The sequence below is a fragment of the Python bivittatus genome, unplaced genomic scaffold (genome assembly GCF_059951505.1).
Source record: "Python bivittatus isolate LINGU-HERP-01145 unplaced genomic scaffold, Pbiv_v1 ctg000700_np1212, whole genome shotgun sequence".
Taxonomy (NCBI): Eukaryota; Metazoa; Chordata; class Lepidosauria; order Squamata; family Pythonidae; genus Python; species Python bivittatus.
Window position 1 is genome coordinate 56,309,242 of NW_028277098.1, and position 20,392 is coordinate 56,329,633.

At 39.8% G+C, this 20,392-nt stretch overlaps 1 protein-coding gene across 4 annotated transcripts in view; it reads right to left on the bottom strand.

The window, feature by feature from the left end:
- BAK1 (BCL2 antagonist/killer 1) overlaps positions 1-20,392 on the bottom strand; it is a 99,171-nt gene that overhangs the window by 30,465 nt on the left and 48,314 nt on the right. Inside the window, exon 1 of one of the 4 annotated variants that reach the window (XM_088153458.1) lies at positions 10,512-10,991. The exons of 1 other annotated variant lie outside the window; for it this stretch is intronic. The gene's annotated coding sequence lies outside the window, so the exon portion shown is untranslated. Of the gene's footprint in view, positions 1-9,922; positions 9,959-10,076; positions 10,480-10,511; positions 10,992-20,392 lie in introns of those variants that run through there. 2 more of the 4 variants (XM_088153459.1, XM_088153461.1) reach the window with 2 other exon arrangements.

Here is a 20,392-nt window from a genome sequence, read left to right on the forward strand (position 1 = left end):
GGCCCAGCCGCTTCACTCTTTCTGGAGCTACTTGGAAATGCCCTCCACGCTTCCCCAATAGCATATTGGACACCTTCCGACCTGAGGGGCTCATCTTCTGGTGTCATATCTTTTAGCCTTTTAACATTGTCCATGGGGTTTTCTTGGCAAGGATACTGGAGTGGGTTGCCATTTCCTTCTCCAGTGGACCACATTTTGTCAAAACTCTCTGTCATGACCTGTCCGTCTTGGGTGGCCCTGCATGGTATAGCTCATGGCTTCACTGAGTTACGCAAGCCCCTTCGCCACGACAAGGCAGTGATCCATGAAGGGGATTTACTTTTTACTGATGTTTAAATCCAGCCTTGATAATCCTCTTTTTCACAAGTATTAAACATTTAGTACACGTTAAAAATAGGAACATCACCAAATACAGTCATAATCTATGTCTACACCAATGTAGCCAAGATGTCCTTCTAGGTTCTTGTTAGACTGATACTAGACTCTTCTTTGCTTATACATATTAAGACTATGTTCACACATGGTGCTACATCATGGTTTGCATTTACTGAATAAACAGCTGATGAGGTTCGCATTGTGTGCCAAGGGAAAACCAAACAAGATACATTATGCTTAGTGCAATGTGTTAACCCTGCCTAAAAGTTGAAAGTGCATACCTTACATCCTCGCATCCATGGCAATATTGAAAGATGTGGTACTGCACCTCCCCAGGCCAAAGCAAGAAGACAACTAGATGCTATTGAAGGATATCAGCAAGAAGCAACTTTGATGTAAAGAGGGGCCAATGTACATAAAACCCACAAGGACTAAGCTCACCAAAGACAAAAGATTGGACTTAAAAACACAGGAAGAAAAAGATGTCCTCTTTGCCATTGTTGTTTTATCTTGTGGTGTTTTTTGTGCTTTTGTATTGTTTTTTGTTCTTAAATCTTTTTTGACAATTGTAAACTGCCCAGAGTTGCTGGGTGTTCGGCGCATGTACATTTAATTAATTATTATATTAAATTAAACATAGTGCAACTCTTGGCTTTTTTAAAAACTCCTCTAGAGAACAGATGAGCTTTGGTTCTAATTCTGATATCCGGAAAATACTGTTTTCTGCCAATGCCAGCTTAAATTGGAGGTTTTAAAATCTGAGATGGCATGAAGTCCACTCGTTTTCAGCGTTTTTTCCAGCAACTCCGGCCTGCTTTTTAAAAGGAGAGGCCATTTTTCTCTCTTAGCAGAAAGGGAAGTTTGGGGGTAGTTTGCTTCTTTGCCCAAACCCACATAGATATACTCAGGGTGATGCACAGCTGAAGGAAATGTATATATGACTGACTAAGCGGAGTGTCTGGTGCCTGGTCTGAAGGGCTGGCTGCTAAACTGCTGCAGCCTCGTCAGGAATATAAACATTTAAGTCAGACAAGCTAAGATAACCTCAACTCAACATACGGATCTCTAAGGGCAGCCTGCTGGGTTCACAGAATGCTACCTGTTGAAAGGGGAGGGGAAGAAAATGGTATATTCTGGAAAAGGGTATGGCTGGCTCACAATTCAGTGGGAATACAGTGCAATGCTCTGCTGGATGCCCAGCTTATTTATTTCAACTTAATGCAGCCCAACAATTCTAATCTCCTTTACAATCCCATAAATTAGCACTGAAAAAGGAAGACCGTCTTTCCAACTAAGGAGACTCAAAGCCCAATTTCTGACTCTTTCAAATGAACACTGATCGATGTTAAATGCTTTGAGAGCCCTTTCCCTTGTTTATGTAGCCTCCAGCATAGGCTTATTAGCTTCCGTATCTTCCTGGGTCTACTTCTATTTTCCCTACTGTTTGTCATAAGCAATTGAGAACCACCTTAGGCAGAATTTTGATAAAGAAGGGGTTTCATGACAGAAGGAAGTTGTTGCTGTTTGCATGTAACTACTGTAGGAGTTGGGCAGGCAGAGGAGGCAAAGGTCTGTTTTATAGTTAGCATGAAGGATCTGCGTGACTTGGACAAACTGATAAGCAGCCTTGCTTATTCCTGGCTTTGCTTGTTGATGCATCCATTTACTTGGGACTGTTTCTGGTTCCTCTTTCATTTCTCCTGTGGAAGAAAACCACCAGCAGTGTGTTGGATTAACTCTTTCCTAGCTGGAAGGAAAGAGAAGAAGAGGATGAGCAGCAGCAAGGTAGATGGACTCAGTTACAGTGGTGATGAGTGTACTGTTGTGAGACTTGAAAAAACAGGTTAAGGATAGATCATCATGGAGAACATCTATCTACGTGGTTGCTAGGAGTCAAAAATGACTTGATGGGACATCAGTCAATCTGTTGATGGAAGCCCTGAACTTGCTTGTAACTTGATAGTTTTTTTTAACATTTCTAACATACATAATGAAAACAATTTTTAAACTAACCCCCCCCCTACAAAAAACAGAAACCAAACCAAAAGAAAAACATACAATTAGAAAAAATACAACTCCAGACAAATTAAGAAAGAGAAAAAAGGGGAAAAATCCTTATTATACTTATCATTATATATACTTGTCATTGGACTACTAATAAATATACTATACTATAATCAATACAAAATATTAATATAAAATACCACAAAATATCTCTGCCATAGTAACACGTATTGCAGCATCCTTTGATTAGTAGAAAGTATTGCCTTTTCCAAACCAGATAGATCATTTCTAACAACCATCGCTTAACATCTTGAATAATATCACTTTTCCAATTACTCAGTATAATTCTTTTAGCTCCCCCCCCCCCGCCCTGCTGCTTGATACAACCACAATTTCTGATAAACTGATTCCAAAGCTTTGGTATATAGTTCAACCTCACATTAACATCCTTAACATTTAGAGATTTTCCCATAAATTTGCTTATACACATTAATATACTATTCCAAAAAAGTATCAATTTATCACATGACCATGTCATATGGGTCAATGAACCCTCAAACTTTTTATACTACACCTCTAGCAGAGAAAATCTGATGTCCATCCTTTCAAATACATTATTTGGATAGTCCAGTATACCCTAAATACATTTTTAATTACTCAACTTTCAATTTCAGATCTCTACATACCATTTTAACACTTTTAAGGACATGAATCTATTAATAGAATAATTTGATATTTTAGGGCACAGAATATTTTAATGTGTCCTGTTTGGATTGTCATAATACAATGTTAAGTCCCCTAAGGATACTTTACAGTAAAGGACAGGTAGATGTCAAGGCTCTCTGTGCTGTATAATCATCTAAAAAGCCTTGTGGTTGCTTTCATAGACTTTACCTACTAATGTCATCTGGTTGTTGAAGTGGTGGGTATAGCCTTTAGATGAGATCCAGTGAGTCTCCCCATCCTTGCCTTCTCCACAGGCATTTGAGTATGGTAAAATATCAACTCCTCTGTAGGAGTAGAGAAAATTCGATGATTCATTTCTTTTTAGCATGCCTTACTGTTGGGGGGGGGCAGTCTCAGACTCTGGGATAATCTGGCCCTCTAAAATGATAAACCATACATGAATGTGTAGGAGCTTCCCTCCCCCATGAATAAAACTTATTATCACATTGGGTTAGGGTTTGGCAAGAAATGTACTACATACAGTTACTGTAATAATTAAATTTATCTATATATCCATTAAATGTAAAATCTATCTATCAAATAAAATAGTGATAGAATTGTACAACTTTATAAAGGAAAATACTGAATCTCACTAACACGTACAGATGTGCAGATATTACAAAAACCATAGACATACTACCACACCAACACGTTTGCAGAGATGTTGGAGCCACATACTTACTTTTGAGACTAGTAGTAGATTACCAATATGTGGCAATAATTTGCCACATGATCAATGGATGTCAGTTCTTACACTATGCAGAAATGAGACTCTGGTCCATTTCAGTGGGGTCAACTCACTCCCATCCATGAATACAAATAGTCCCCAGGTTAAGAATAGCCAGTTTAAGGATGGCCTACTGTTAAGAACAGAATCTATTGTAGCAAAATTCAAGTTAAGCACACAATGATTTAATTACACAATATTATTTATACAATATTAGACAATACTGTTCTGGCTTACGTACAAATTCAACTTAAGCACAGACCTTGGGAATGGAACTCATTCTTAAACTGGGGACTACCTGCACGTTAGGTTTTAGTAAAACAAATTACAAAAACTGTACCAAACTTTTTTGACAGAACAGATTTCAATGCCTTAATGTAAGCATTTTCTAAACTAAATAAATGTGAGAGTATACAAATATTCCTTTCAGATTTACATGTTGTAATTTATGGATTTCAATACAGCTGGCAACACACAGAAGCCCTGCACCTCTATTGAGAAAAGGAAGCAGAGGGAAAAGTGATTTGTAAGCTTAGTAACACTCATAATCCAAGCCTGAATATTATGCCTGAAGCAAAACTTTAAAAGATATTGCAGCCTCAACACTCTTTAAGTTGCTTGGGTCTCTGATCATTACTTATAGTTTGAGAACCTCTATGTTAAGGTATAACTAATCCCTGCAATGGAATCTTAAGTTCTAAGTAAATAAGGGTCTGGTCTTAAGCTAAAACATTTTCTTCCCCTCACTTGAATAAATTTCTGAGTCCTTGAAATGTGCTGTATAAAAGCTCATAATAATCCATATTTTGTTCAGAATTATTCACAGATGGATTATAAAGGGGGCAAGGATATATCATCTTCTATGATGGCACTCAGTAATAAATTACTGGCAGTAATGAAATAATATGCTGAGTCTGTTTTGTCCTTATATAATCCAATTCTTTTGTACACATACAAAATAATAAACATGAGAATTAACCCACCTAGTGAAGTTGTCTAGTGTTGAATTTTAAGCGTAGGAAGGCTCTGCTATTGACAAAAATTGCAACTCTGAAATAACTACCACTGTAGTTAACAGCAGAACTAGCTAGAATTAACAGATTTTTAATAAAATTGGTCTGCAATTCCCAAAAACGGAGACATACCAAATGTAAAATGTGTAATAGCAGTCAAGATGTGGAGATTATTGCCACATATTGCCAATTATTAATCTTGTTTTGTTTTGTACTAATTACATATACATTTATATTATATATACATTACAATTTACATTTACAATTACAACATATATAAATTATATATGCATTATTTTTATTAATGTTATTCCAATTTCATTATTTAGTTTGATGGAAAGACTTCATTGCACATTGACAACTAATTTTGTGCAATGATACAACTGTACAAAATCACCATGGAGACTACAATGAACCCTCCATTCATCACCAAAATGAAAAACTAAACCCATTAATAGTGGCAAGTGATAAATTACCACTGCATCAAGTTATGTCAGTTAGACCAATGTTGCCAAGAAATCTCACAGAACTCTAAATCTTTAAGTCTCCTGAAAGTTTTTATTCACAAATCTAATAATATTGGGTTGCAGTAGGAAGACAATTTGTATAGCATGATTTATCACATTATGCCAGGGCTGATTATGCCCATTTTTCCTCTACTGACTGTTTACTTGATAATTCATTCACAGATGTATAATTCACTTGGTTGTTCCTTTTTCTCTTTATTTGCAGAGTCCCTATTGGAGGGAAAAGTGTCAATCCTGGATAATATACCTTGTTGACTCAAACCAATGGCAAGTGAATGTAATATAAAATGGATTGTAATTTTGCTCAGAGCACCTGCCCATTCAACCAAATTCTATCTGATTGGAAACCTTGCTGTTCTGCCTCTCGGTCTTATATAGAGATCACTTCCCACACTCTGGTTGTTGTTGTTTTCCCCTAATCCCCTAATTGTGGTTTTTCAAGACTGAATTAATGCTAGAACTTGAATGCAGAGTTATGCTGGAGAAGTACAAACCAAAGCTGTAATCTGTGCCTAGTCTACCAACCATAAGGCAAACTAAGTGAACACAATATTTGAAATTGTTAATGAACTGTTTTTAAAAAAAATCCTCAAGATTTTAAAGAAAAAATAATATAATCAGTATATGCTTTGATAGTGCTTGGGTACAGGTATAACCCTGATGTGTTTATTCAGAAGGTGAATATTTCAATACTTTATATGACATAAGAGCATCATCTAATCCAGCATTCTGAGTCACACAGTGGCAAATTAAATACATTTGGGAAACTCACAAGCCTCGACTGGAGGGCTATATCTTCCACTATTGGTTCCCAGCAAACAGCATTTAACGCATGGTGCTGATGATTAGGGGAAAAACAGGTTTTCAAAGAAAGAGTACTCTGAATCTCCAGGAGGATGCTACTCCAGAGGGGAGGCACTGTAACAGAGAAGACACGCTTAGAAGATCTCATCAGATGACTTGCTTAATGGATGGATAGGTGGAAATGATGGGAGAGAGGTGGTCCCTCAGATAGCCAGGCCCTATGGCTTGGTGATAAGCAGCCATTAAAATTAGTAGCCACTGATAGCATAATCCCCTATGAACTTGCCCAGTCCTCTTTTAAAACCATCCAAATTGGCTGTTGTTACCACTAGCCCCTTTGCCAATTTTTCTTGCCAGACAGGCTCAGACATACCCAATCCAAAGTCGCTCATTTTGGACATGGAATCTACCCTTGCAATGAGAGGCAAATAAGATTCTCCTCCAATCTCTAATTAAAGTTATAATTGCAAGAGGAAGGATTCTCTAAGCAACAAACTGGCAGAGGTAACATTGGTTCTAAGGGTTGTCTATTCTCTAGGAGAACAGAAAAAAAAGTTAGCTAAGAACTGCTTTAAGTTTAATATTGTTTTCTGTTTTCAGATCTGATCTTTTCTCTCTGAAGATGAAGGGTAGAGCTGCGTTAGTCTATGCAACAAAGTAAACAGGGAGCCTGGTAGTACTTTCAAGCCTAAGCAACCTCATTAGGGCATAACAAAAATGATTTGGAAGAAGTGCTTTAGCATCCATGGGAGCACCACACCTCTCTCCTATTCACAAAATAAATTTTGTGGACGCTAAAGCACTTCTTCCAAATCATTTTTGTACAAAATAAACTTTGTGAATTTGTGTAAATTTTGGGAAATTTACACAAATTTGTAAATTTGTGAATAGCATACATTTCTTCAAGATTCCCCTCATTCAAATAAACGCAACTCTGAAAGGAGCATCACCTTCTTCAGGCTTGTATGGGAACTTGAAAAAAGTTGGGTAGCTTTAATGAACAGAAGAGAGATGCTGCACTTGAGCAAAGTTCAAAACACTTCTGTATTTTCAAGGTGTGTAGAGGCCTTCTGTATTATGATTCTCTACAATGGTTGAGCCACTGCTGGTTCCCCTTTTCTCTCTGCTCTTAAGTGCCATGTCCCACATCTCTTATTTTTGTTTTGCTTGTTTTAATATCCTCCCTATGTAATATTTCCTGTTTCCTTAAAAGACTCCATGCTCTCTCTTGGGGCCTGTAATGCTCAAAACTGTTTCCCATAAAAACCAAGAGGTACTTATTATGGTACCTCACTCTCTTCCTTCCTTCAGTTCCTGGCTATCCCTGCTATAGTGCCTATGTTCCAGTGTAATGCAGCCTAAGGCCGTACTGCTTTCAACCCCTGCCTCTTGCTTCACTGGTTTCTCTTGCAGTCATTTTCCTCTCCTTCCTCTATTATTTTTTGGTGCAGTTTTAGATGGGACAGCAATCTGCCCTCTTGCATGCTAGAGAACCACATTCAACAATAACCACAACAGCCAAGCACAGATGCAATGGTGCATCACTGAGTCTATTGAGACAACCAGTACATTAATATAACAACAAAAAAATCACTGAAGCACCTCTGCAGTTCCTCCAGGCAGCTAGTTTTAAATGTTCATCACGTGCCATCACCAAACTTGTGAACACTCTTCAGTTTACAGCTCTTTGTAGTTACTGGGAGTGATGACCTCAGTGGCACCCAATGCAGGAATCCTCTTGCTTCCATAGAGTAAACAATTCATTAGCCCTGCCCCACACAAAAGAGTTTAGACTCTCCCCTTCTGTGTCATCTTGCTCTACTGCACTCTTCTCACCTTTTACCACAGTAAATCATTTAATATGCATCCTAGTATTGGTTTGCCTGTAGCAAGGCTACAAAGAGCATAAGCCAAATGAACAAAGAGCCAGATTCTCAAGAGGGCCTACTTGGATTTTATTTTATTAAACATAATGGCTATTTAATTAAACAAACCGTTCCAATTGTTACTGGCCCAAATGCTACCGCGTACTTGGCAAATGTGTCTCCAAACAAGTTAATAGGTTTGTTTAATCATGGTTGATTAAATAAACAACAGATGACTGATTTTATACATCACATTCTTTTTACCACGTGGTTTGATTTTGGCTTAGCATGTTTTGTGAACTCAGAATGTCTCAAGTCCTGACAATGTACAGATGCTAAAGAGTCTATTAAACAGACAAGATATCTTTTCACAATTTATTCAATTGTCATCTAAATTAGCTGATTCTACTTATGCTTCTTTCTGTATTCTCTTCCACAATAATACCTTATGACACTGGTTGGACTCAGTAGCCAAGCAAGGCTGGGCCTGATTCATACTTTGATGGGAGACCATCAAGGAATACCAGGGCAAAAAATTGGCCTGGGAAGCCAAAAAACAACAACAACAACAAACAAACCTCAGAAGGTACTAAGGGCAAACCACTTCCACTGCCAATAAAACTGCACTGATACAAAACACCAGGAATCAATCTCAATTTGATGAAGACTACGCCTCTGAAAAGAAAACAATACAACTGCATGGAGTATTTATATTCCGTGAACTGCTTCATTCTTGTCACCTCATAACTATTTGTTGCTTTTGTATATCACTGCTTATTTAGAGGGGGGAAACAACTATGAAAAGAATGCCTTGCTTTATTCTGCCTTCCCCTTCTTCAGCTGCCCCCCAATTAAATTTGCAACTGAAAATTGTTGTAACTGATTGAAGCAGTTTCCGATAATTACAAAAGTGAAAGTCAATGTCTCTGGGTATAGCCAAATATGAGTAGAATCCACCCAAAGCCAGTCCTATGATATGCACTTTTCTGGATAACACATTATATTCATATTTGCATAGGGGAAGCAATAAGAATGATTAATCATTAGTAAAGGTTCAGAAAAGCCTCATTTGCTGATCACCTGTAAATGGAATCAGTGCCTTAAAATTCAGGTACTAACATAGTTATAGTCAGATTTAATAATGGTTTAATCTTTAAGGAAAACAAAATTATAAAAATTGTCAATTTTTTAAAAAACAACACACCTTGTACTACTACTCTTAAGCTAGATGTATATACTGTAAGTTAGTTCAGTAATGTCCAGATACGTGGACTTCAACTCCCAGAATTCCCCAACCAGTATGTCTACTGCTGACAATTCTGGGAGTTGAAGTGAAGTGCACATATTTGGAAGTTGCCAAGGTTGGGAAACACTGTTCTAAAGCCATAATGTCATAAATTAGGTTTTGACAAAGCATATTATGTGAACCCAAACAGTAAACCATAATTAAACTATCCACTACTGAACACCATGCAAATACCTGAATTTGCAAAACACAATGAACCTTAAATTAACTACACTGGCTAGGTTCATGCAACCCAATGAGCCCACAGCTAATATGCTTTAGCCTCCTGTTGTGCAAACCTTCATATTCTTTACTTTAGGTGAAGCAAATGCTAACACTGGCAATGTAACAAGACTTAATATTTGGTTTAACCCCTCTTGCTGTGGTCACTTAATGCTGAATTTTTTACTCAGGGATACCATTTGTAATATGTTATCAGAGCAAACCTTACACTTCCTGGTGCTAGTTGTTTTAAATCAGGTTTTGTTACTCCAAGAAAAGCCAGTAATACTTTGTGCAACCCTACATTATAAGGCACAAGAAAAAAGTACCACTCAAGTCAAAACAACCACAAATGAACATTATTTATAACGTACCTCAAAAACTCGCCACTGTTACAATCCCATCGCTAAGAGAAAAACTGACTGTGAGTTAGGAAAATACAGACACCCCTTCTAAATCGCATGCCTCCGGGTCACGCTCACTGCTTATTAATCAGAAGTAACTGTCACCCTGTGATTCCCAACTTACAATATCTATTTCTAAACGATGAGAGCCAGATTTTATCCCCAACGATGCACCGCAACGCACGGAGGGTGGAGGCGGATTCCTGCGTTCTGAATTTCGGAAATCTCGCGTCTGGAAAGCCGAGGCTCGTCCTCCTCGTCGTTGCTGCTGACCCTCCTGATCCTCGCAGCACCTCTAGGCCCGCGGCGCGCTTTTGCTCAGCCGAGCAGGCGGGGCTTGGGAGTGCAAGCGCCGCTGGCAGCCTTGTATCCCCGTTCCACATCCAGCCAGAGGCCCGAGTCCGCACCGTAATGCAGAACCGACGGTACCCCCTCCCCAAACAAACTTAAAGATTTCTTCCTACTTTCCTGGCCCGGCTACTGCACAGCTCGCGCATCCCCACGACGCCAAGACCCGCCATCGGCTGAACTCCTCGCCTCACCCGGCCATGGCACTCACCCCGCTTCCAGGGATCGGCAGCGACGGCCGCGCCCTTTCCACCCAGCCAGCTTTTCCAGAAGCTGTTCAGAAGAAAGTGGACGTGGCCTCGCCCAGCTATTGCACCGCTTTCGTTCCCTGCCGCTCGCGCTCCTGTGCTGCCAGGCAGGCAAAAGCCAAAGACCGGCACTCCGAAAGGAAGGATGAAGGCAATAAAACCATAGATGCAAACCAGGTGAAAGCCATTGGACTTCTTGCAGCGCCCTCTAGAGGTCGTGTTCCTCGTAGCTGTTGTATGTCGTGCGGGAAAGCTGAGGGGGAAGTCGGTTCCTGTCATCCTTTGCAAATGGTGGTCGAAAACATAAGTTTGAACACGTCTATCAAGCTATTCCCTTGTGGGAGAACGTTATGCAAAGCGCAGAAAAAGACTGAGAGCTAGTCAGCAAAAGAATTAAAGGCAGCATATAAAAAACCCAAAAGTAAAGCTCACTAAATCTAGTTTACACCAACAGCTTTAACCCTGTATCTCCATTTTCTTTCGGGGGGCAGGTGCCTTTGAGTCAGTGTTGACTCCTGGACTAATCCCTGCACTTTTCTTGGCAAGGTTTTTTGGAAGTGGTTTGCTACTGCCTCCTTCCTAGGCCTGAGAGAGTGACTGGCCCAGTGTCACCCTGCTGACTTCATGCCTAAGGTGGAATTAGAACTCAAGATCTCCTGGTTTCTAGCCTGGTGCCTTAGCCACTACACCAAACACCACGTCTCCCTACCTCTCTTTGAAAACCATCTTTGCTTCTACCACTTCCTACATTGTCTTTTGTTCTTTAAGTTTCTCACCTCTCTCTCTCTAACAATCTCATCAACTCCATTCAGCTGGACAGCTTTTCTGTGCTTTCCCTTCCTCTCAACTCGTTCACTCTTCTTTCATATATTTCTTTTGTGATTTGATTCATATTTGTTCTCTATGTGAGCAAACCACCTCAGCATACTTGTTTTGCACTCCTTTCTATATTCAGTTAGACAACCCGTGACCCATTTGGTCTTCGTTTCACAGATATTTCCTTACTTAAACAGAGAAACAGAATGACCAAGGGCAAAAAAGCAGTGGAAGTGTGAGCGACTTGTGACTTGCTGCTGGCTTCTCCATTGACTTTGCTTGTGGGAAGCTGGCAGGGAGTGTCACATATCTTCCTTCCTTCCTCCCTCCCTTCCCACATATAATATAGGCTTGTGCCATTTGCCTTCCCCTCACGACCCTCAGGAGAGCCCCCGTGAAGCCTCCTCCTCCTCAAGTGACCCGCTTTCCCGCTTTCCCTGACGCTTTGCTGGGGGGAAGGGGAACAAAGGGAGCCACAGACCATGAGGAATACTGCACCCCCGCTTCCCATTCTGGCATGTCCCCAAGGGCTTCCTCCCTTGAGGAGGAAGAAGGCTCACCCGTCAACCACTGACATCCCCCCAGCCAGCCCTACCTTGCCAGCAGGCATCCAAGTCACTTCCTGATCCTTCCCTCAATGCCCACAGCCGTTAAGAGATTTCAAATTTCTGCCTCATTTCGCCACTTGCCCATCAGGCCTTGCCACCAGCTGATTGGGCACAGGGAATAGAGGGAGGTGAGAAAGAGGTCGGGGATATGCCCATGATGATCATGTGACCTGGGCTGACCATGGCGGCATAGCAGCATAGCAGTGCTGAAGCAGCCACAAATTTCCCAAATTTCAATCCCATGAGAGTAATGGGTTCTGGATTTTGGACACATTCTGTAAGTTAGCTCATTTGAGGCACCTTGGTTCAAAAATTGTTGCCCTATGATGCACCATTTTGTCCAGTTGAAGCTTACAGATGTGAGAGTTTTAGTAGTATATAGATTCAAATTCATTCTGCACCCATTCATTCTTGACCCTCCCTATCTCTTCTTGTTTAACCATGCACACTTCCTAAGTATCCCATTCCCACTGCATTCAACTTATTTCCTATGCTTCTCCTGGTGGACTCAACTCTCAATTCCATATAACAGAAATATACTATTACATACAGTACAGTCATTTTAACTTCTTTTGACAAACATTCATTCCTTGCAACAGATACCGTATTACCAAGTACCCTTTCACAGTATTTGCATATCTTAAAAGTGTCGCCTTCCTAGCCACAAACACAAAGAAAGCCTTAGGAGGGAATCTAATATAACTTAGAACCCCCACCCTGGGCCGTGATCTGATGTTTTGTTCTTGGTGGCTTTAGTGTCTTCTTTAGTAACAATTGCTGTTGCTATTTTGTATTATTGTTTCATTTTATTATACTATTGTTGTATTTTAATCCTTTTACATAAGTAGGGAATGTAAGCTGCTCAGTATCCTATTGGCATGTAAAGCCTAGCAAATAAACAAATTGATTAAAACTTCCCCATTCCTTTCCCCATCTTTAATAACTATTCTACCAAAGTGTACAATTTCATCTACTTACTCTAATGTTCCCCCATTTCTTTTTAGCTGACAATCCATTCACTGCACTTTCCCTGTCAAAAACAGCTATCTTCATGTTGCATAACATAATGTATCTAACATCAGCTGCAAAATATTTGGCTTCTTAGCCAACAACATGGCATCAACTGCATATGAAAGTCCATATATTGTACATTCATATTCCCAATCAACATACCTCTTATGTCACCCCAAGCATTCCTTATGCATGTATCAATAAATGCATTAAACAACCCAAGGGACAACATCATGCATCTTTGTCTCACTCCTTGATCAAATAATATGAACCTGTAATCAGTATCTGATACCCCCAAAAAGATAGCTTAAATGTTTCGTGGTTAATATTGACAGTTGTATTAGAAGGCATGTAATAGCATAGTTTCTGATTGACTCTGCATACCGTCCTGCTATAGCATCTGTAAGTTGTTACCATATGATAGGATATAGCAAGCTTGCCTGCCTGCCTGCCTGCCTGCCTGCCTGCCTGCCTGCCTGCCTGCCTGCCTGCCTGCCTGCCTGCCTATCTATCTATCTATCTATCTATCTATCTATCTATCTATCTATCTATCTATCTATCTATCTATCTATCTATCTATCTATCTTGCTGCCCGACTCCCAATGACTCTGGATAGCTCACATCAATCAAAACAAGGCTGTTACAATAAAGCCAATTAAAAAGAAGGAAAAAAGATGGCAAGAATGACAGACTGGATAGAAACGAGGCAAAGGGTCTCCTTCTCCCTTGCCAAAGGCCTGGGTGAACAGCATCTGATCACTATATAATCCCATAGCTCCACCTCTTGTTTCTATCTGGCACATGAGATGCCATGGCCTTTGAAAGTTGGCTGACAGGACTAGTCAATGCTTGATGTTTAGTCAAGTGGAACTTGTAACAAAAAAGTGTGTCCCCAGATTGTATACAGTGGGGGAATCTCTGCCCTGCTAGTTAACACTGAACTGTAACTCCCAGCAGTACCAACCAGCATGGCCAACTGTGAGAAATGCTGGAAATTATAGTTCAGGTCACTTAGAGGAAAGCTGTTTTCCAACTCACTTCCTAACACACGGGGCCATGCACCATAGATATAAAAAAGACATAACTTTTAGAGCTAGACCTTGTATCCCTCCCATTGGCTAACTGCTCAGCATGAAGCAGTTTGCTTGGCTGTTAAGGGCAGCAGGAAGCTGAGTGCAATCTGATTCCTATTAGTTGGTTGATCACTGAACCAGTGAGGATGACATCATGGGTTTCCTGCTGAAATTGGTAGCCAAATATCAGCAATCAGCAGTGACTTACTGAGGGAAGGGTACCAAAGAGGAAGAGTTGTGAAGTACATGCACATAGGTGGTGTGGGGCTGGGTGCATGTTGTGTGTGTGTGGCTGGTGCAGCACCTTTCCCATCAATCTGCAGGTTTCCAGGTCAAAGGGGTTGATGACTACATAGTAAGAATCTTTATAATCATAGAAATGTAGAGTTGGTGGAGACTGCAAGGATCATCATCAACCCTCTATAGGCAAATCATGTCCAGCCTCTTCCTAAAAACTACAGAAATGGAGAACCCACAATCTCTATAGATAGACTGTTCCTTTGTTGTGTAGATTTTATTTGTTTGTTTTACTGAATATTTATTTATTTATTTATAAAATTTATGTAGCTGTCCATCTCACAAATGTGACTTGGGGCGACGTACAATAAAAAGAACAATAAAATGTATCTTAAATAGCCTTTAAAACAATAAAACATGCATATAATAAGACCATGGGAGAGTGTTAAAAATTCATACATAGTAAAGCCATCTTGCAAGCTCTCTGTTTCCAAAGGATCCTCAGGCCTGCTGAAAAAAACATGCTTTGAGAGAATTCCAGAAGGCCAATAGGGTCAGGGCTAGCCTCAACTTCAGGGTAATGATGTTCCAAAGGGAGGGTGCTGTGGCAGAAAATGCTTGCCTTTGGGGTCCTGTCAGATGGAACTCCTTAACAGATGGGACCTGTAACATGTAACTTTATATCAGGTCAGACCCTCTTGCCTGACCTGATATAAAGACGAAGAAGTGGTCCCTCAAATAACTTGGTCCCATGCCATGTAGGGTTTTAAAGGACAAAACCAGCACCTTGAATTGGACCTGGAAGCAAACAGGTAACCAATCCAGCTTGCAGAGCAGAAATGTAATGTATGCCATTCTAGGCGCACACGTAACTGCTTGTGCTGCCACATTTTGCAACAGTTGAAGCTTTTGAATACTCTTCAAGGGCAGCCCCATGTAGAGCACATTACAGTAGCCCATTCAGGAGATGGCCAGGGCTTGAGTAACTGTGAGCAAAACCTCCTGATCCAGGAATAGGCACAACTGGCATACACTTTGAAGTTGTGCAAAGGCCCTCCTAGCCACTACTTCCACCTGGTCCTTGAGCAGGAGCCATGAGTCCAGAAGGACCCCCAGTTTGCACACCAAGTCTGCTTGAGGCAGTGTCACTCCATTCAATACTGAAGATGGTAAAGTCCCAGATCCTGAACGCCCTAAAACCCACTCAGTGTTGCTGGAGTATAGCTGAAGCCTGTTGGTCCCTATTCAGACCCCCACTGGGACAGGACATCAACAGCATTGCTTAATTCACCGGGGTAGAGATGAATAATTGAGTATCATCAGTGTACTGATGATACCTCACTCCATGGTGGTGGATGATTTCACCCAACAGCTTCATGTAGATGTTGAACAGGAGTGGAGAGGGTACTAGAGCTTCCAGATGAGGAATGGCAAGCTAAGATATCTCCATAATGAGCAGAGATGATGACCATGGCTAAAACCAAAGGTGAGCAGACCGGTCCCACGGAAACTCTCCAGACAAGGAGAGGACAGGAAATTGCCCACTCATGCTCCAGATGGCTGCTCCTTGTGAGGAGATTGTAGGACAGCAGTTTCCCATGGGTTCAAGTGTTGGGAGACAAAGGGAACCATCATGCTCTCAACCGTGGCAGAACCTTTTAAAGGACATTGAGTTTGCTAACTCACTTTCTAATCACTTTTGGAAATCACCTATTCAACTACCTTAAGGATATTAGAGATCTTCAAAACAACAAGTTTGAAAAGCTACCTGGTGAGTTTACCTTCATCCTTGAATAAAAGAAAATTTAACTGTAAGCTTAAGAACTTAAAGAATTAGAAATAAATGGCAAAAAGCTAAATAAGAATCTGATTCAAGAAAGTTATAAATGAATTAAGGGTCCGGACAACTTGGAATAATGGAATATTAGGACTTTGCTATAAGATTTTAGACATAATTATATAAATAAACAGCACCTTCATGGGTACTAACTTGTTTGGTCTATCCTAAATCAAAACAGAAATTTGAGACTTTATGATTTTAGAAATTGAACACTAGAGGGGACTAAAGATTCCAGGCAGAAAGGGAAAAGGAGGGGTGGGGGGAGTGAAAAGCATGTCTCTTGTCTTTGGTTAGCATTGGATCTTGCAAAATGACAGAAAACACTATGACATTTGAAAAAAATTGAACTGAGATCAAATCCTATGACAGCATCTGAATGAACTGAAGATTAAGATTGTTAGAAGCAAAAGGAAGGAGTATAAAGTTGGTTTGTTTGTTCAAGGTTAAAATGAGATATGCTTGTAAAAATCTGGAATCCCTTTATGGACTTTTTGCTGACACCAGGACTGAAATGTTAATGATTTATGGATTTGCATATCAATAAAGGATGGGTTATGGGAAGAAGAGATACTTGCATGTAACGTTATAAGGGGTGATATATTATCAAGTATGTTTGTACTTGTGATGAAGATTGGAAATAATCTTTAAATATTTCTTTTCTCTTTCTCTTATTCTTTTCTTTTTCTTTCTGTACACCTTTTATTCTTTTTTCTTTACTTTCTCCTTTTTCTGAGTTTAGTTTGTATTTTCTTTTATTATTGTTATTAAAACTTCCAATAAAAATAATTAAAAAAGAAAAATAAAAAGGACTGAAGAGAGTACTGAACTCTGTGGAACCCCACCTAGCAGGGGTCAAAATATATGGCTGTTTAAGTCGCTGAGGAGACTCTGGGCAGCAAACACAGTTAAAAACAACAGTATAATAATAATAAAAGATAGAAACAGAAACAAAACATAAGCAAGAAATTAAAAAAAATTGTAACCATCAGGAAAGACCTTCTTTCCTATATCACCCTGCTGTTTCATCCTCCACAGTGATGAGCTGTGAGTGACTCAGTTGCAGCATTCTCCTCCCACTCCCCTTCCATCTCAGCTTCCAGGTTTCTCCAGGGTAAGGAGAGTACCAGATTTCAGATTAGGTTTAGGAGAAAGAACACTGTGATTGCCGAGGCACCTTCTAACCACTCCCCAGATGCACAATGCTTGAAGTAAAACTGTTCCATTCAAATCTTTGAATGGGCATTTCCTCTTGAATTCACATAGAGGAGGAGAATAGTCATAGAATGCACCAATTGGCTTCTTCATGTCCACCTTGAATGCTAATAATAAAAAAATCCTGCAAATGACTGGATAATTACACAAAATGGATATAATATAAATGGCTGAGAAACTTACCCATAAGCAATTGAAAGCTGACATTTAAAAATAGTGCATAATTTCCTGAATTTGATAGCTGACATGCACACTTTTTGACAGTATCTGACAGTCTGCATTTGACAGCTCTGCACACCTCCTCTCCAAAAAAAGGAGAATGGTAAAGCACTATAAATGGAGAATCTTAATTCTGTGATGAACAGTTTCTATAAGAGAACAAAACATCTGCAACATAATAATAAAAAAAAGGAAGTTGTATGTTGGAATGGGTCTTCAAAAAGAATTTGACTAGGGCCTTGACGCGGCCATATTTTTTATTTTAGTTAAGGTACCCAAACAAGGAATAGGGAAGCTGTTGAAGATAATCACTGATGATTCTGGAATTTGGGTATAAGCTTCTTAGTATTTCTGTGAGGCTTTTTTGTACTGAAAAATGAATGAATGTGATACCTCAATGCAGTTGGCTATTGACATATTCTGTATATTCTATCTAGTAAGAGTTGTGCCAATTCAAAGGCAGGAAGAAGCTTCAAATCATGCAGGGACATTGACAGAGCATCCATCAGGAGTTCCTTAAATCAAACACATCTTTACTATGTGACATCTGACAGCAGAAACATTTCTTCAGATATGCTGCCATATAATCCTTGTGCTACTACTGTATACACATAGCATACTGTACATAAATGTATTTGGAATGCATAGTCTATGACTAAGATTCTTGTGGGCACGCTAGTCCTAAAACATTTAATATGGCTTAACGTTTAATTAGTCATGACTTAAAATTTCATGAGCTCCTCTGTGTCGGATGCATGCCAATTTTGTAACCAAATAAAAATATAAAGACTCATTCGAGTTGAGTTGTACTCCTGGTGATGTCATGGACTCATCCATGCAGTTTTTGTGGCAAGAGGATGGAAGTGGTTTCCCGCTGCTTTCTTCCAAGATGGGGTTTTGAGTTCCCAGTCTTGCCTACAGCCCTGGAATTCTCTGGCGATCTCCTATCCGTATTAATTAGGCCCAACATTGCTCAGCTCCTGACTCCAAACAACGGTTCTGCCAGTTGCAGTTGTGCTAGTAGCAATGACAACTGCAAGTGGCAGAACCTTTGTTTGGGCTCAGAAGCTAAGCAACGTTGGGCCTAATTAGTACTTGGATAGGAGATTGCCAGAGAATTCCAGGGATCTGGAGTTGCAGTTGTAATTGATAGCGTAACTGAGCAATGATATTGCAAGTGGCAGAATCTTTTTGGGGGCTCAAAAACGAAGCAATGATGAGCCTGATACATAACTAGCACTATCCTCCACCTTCCAGTGAGAATTGGTATATTATTTCTTATAAATAGCCCCTGGCTGATGATGTGCTGGCCGGTTAAAATCTAAGTGCAAAATGTCTGAATGGTTAATTTTGCTGTATTTGCAGTGTAGAAGCTAAAAGGAAGGAGTGTTTAGACTGGAACTTTGACTTGGTTTTAGATACATTAGAGATAATGTGTTCTCCTGTTTATTAAGAGCCCTAGAATATTAGCCTGAAAATTTAAAGTCTTCTGGCCCGAGGATCTGCTATTTTATTTACAACAATATTAGCTTTGCTGCAGTTACCTAAAAACAACTATTGAAAATGTTACCAAGTGGAGCTGGGTGGGATTTGCTCAAAAGTCATTACCATAAATTGAAACTAATTAGTTTTGAGAGAGAGTAGGGAGTCAAGAGTATGTGTAGAATTGAATTATATTTGAAATTTTAAAAGAACTTAATCCAGATAAAACAGATATATTCATGGACAGAGAACTGAACTTGATAGGGCTGCAGGCCCCAAAGTGTAAGTTTGCACTTCCAGAATTCAGCACTCTGTAGGCATATCCAGACAGCGGGTTTAATGTGCCTGCCTTCAGTCTGTGAGATGGCATGAAGAATGCCTGTATAAATTTGCCCTGTCCTAATGATCTCTACTCTGCTTTGAGAATAAAGAAAGCAAGGGCTGCTATTTTAATACTTTATTGGAGGGGGAGATACTCAAAGTGCAGCTATTGGTGTCTACCTTGCTCTCCCAACAGTGTTTCTGTTACCTGGAATTTTAGGCTTCATTATTAGTATTTTAAAAAAGTGATATTAGCATTTTCAACATGGCAATCTAGGCCTCTTTTTTAACTTTAGGAAAGCATGTTTTCCTTCTGGGCCAAGGCCATTTCTTTTGGTATACAAGAACTTGCCTTTTCAGCAACTAAACAATAGACGGCATATTCTGAAAAGTCCTTGAATATACTTGCAAGTTTTAAAGATACAAACCGGGCTGGGAAAGAGAGTGATGTAACCCATAAATTTGCCACTTGTGGAATGTTATCTGTAATCAATATTTTCTATTGTTCAATTCTTATGTGTGATCAATGTCTTTTATTGGTTGATTACTTGCTTTCTGACATATCAGACATTCTATATGTATGTATCGTTTGTTTCTGTACCCTATAAAAAGACTTGACCCCCCCTTTAATACATGCCTTTTGCTTTGCCTGAATTACTTGGTGATTCGTATTTTCAGGTAGTCTAAAAAGCCACTTTTGCAAAAGTAAAATTGTTTTCTCTCCCAAATTCAGAGAATAGGCAGCTCCACGCCACTCAGGGTGCCTGAGCTTTAAAGGCAACATTGCCACTAGCACCAGCCACGCAAGAAAAACCAGCATCAATTGCTGTCTTTGGCAAAGTGGTGGGGCGGGGCTGTGTTAACAGCTCCATACTGTTTTGTGCTCTCTCTTGCTCCTGCCACTGCTTGTATAGACTGCAATTTGATGGTATAGTCCAATAGTATTGCAAGCTGTCTTAAGAGAACATTCCTTGAAAAGTGGTGTGCGCACACACACACTCACACAGAATTTCCTCCTGTAGAAG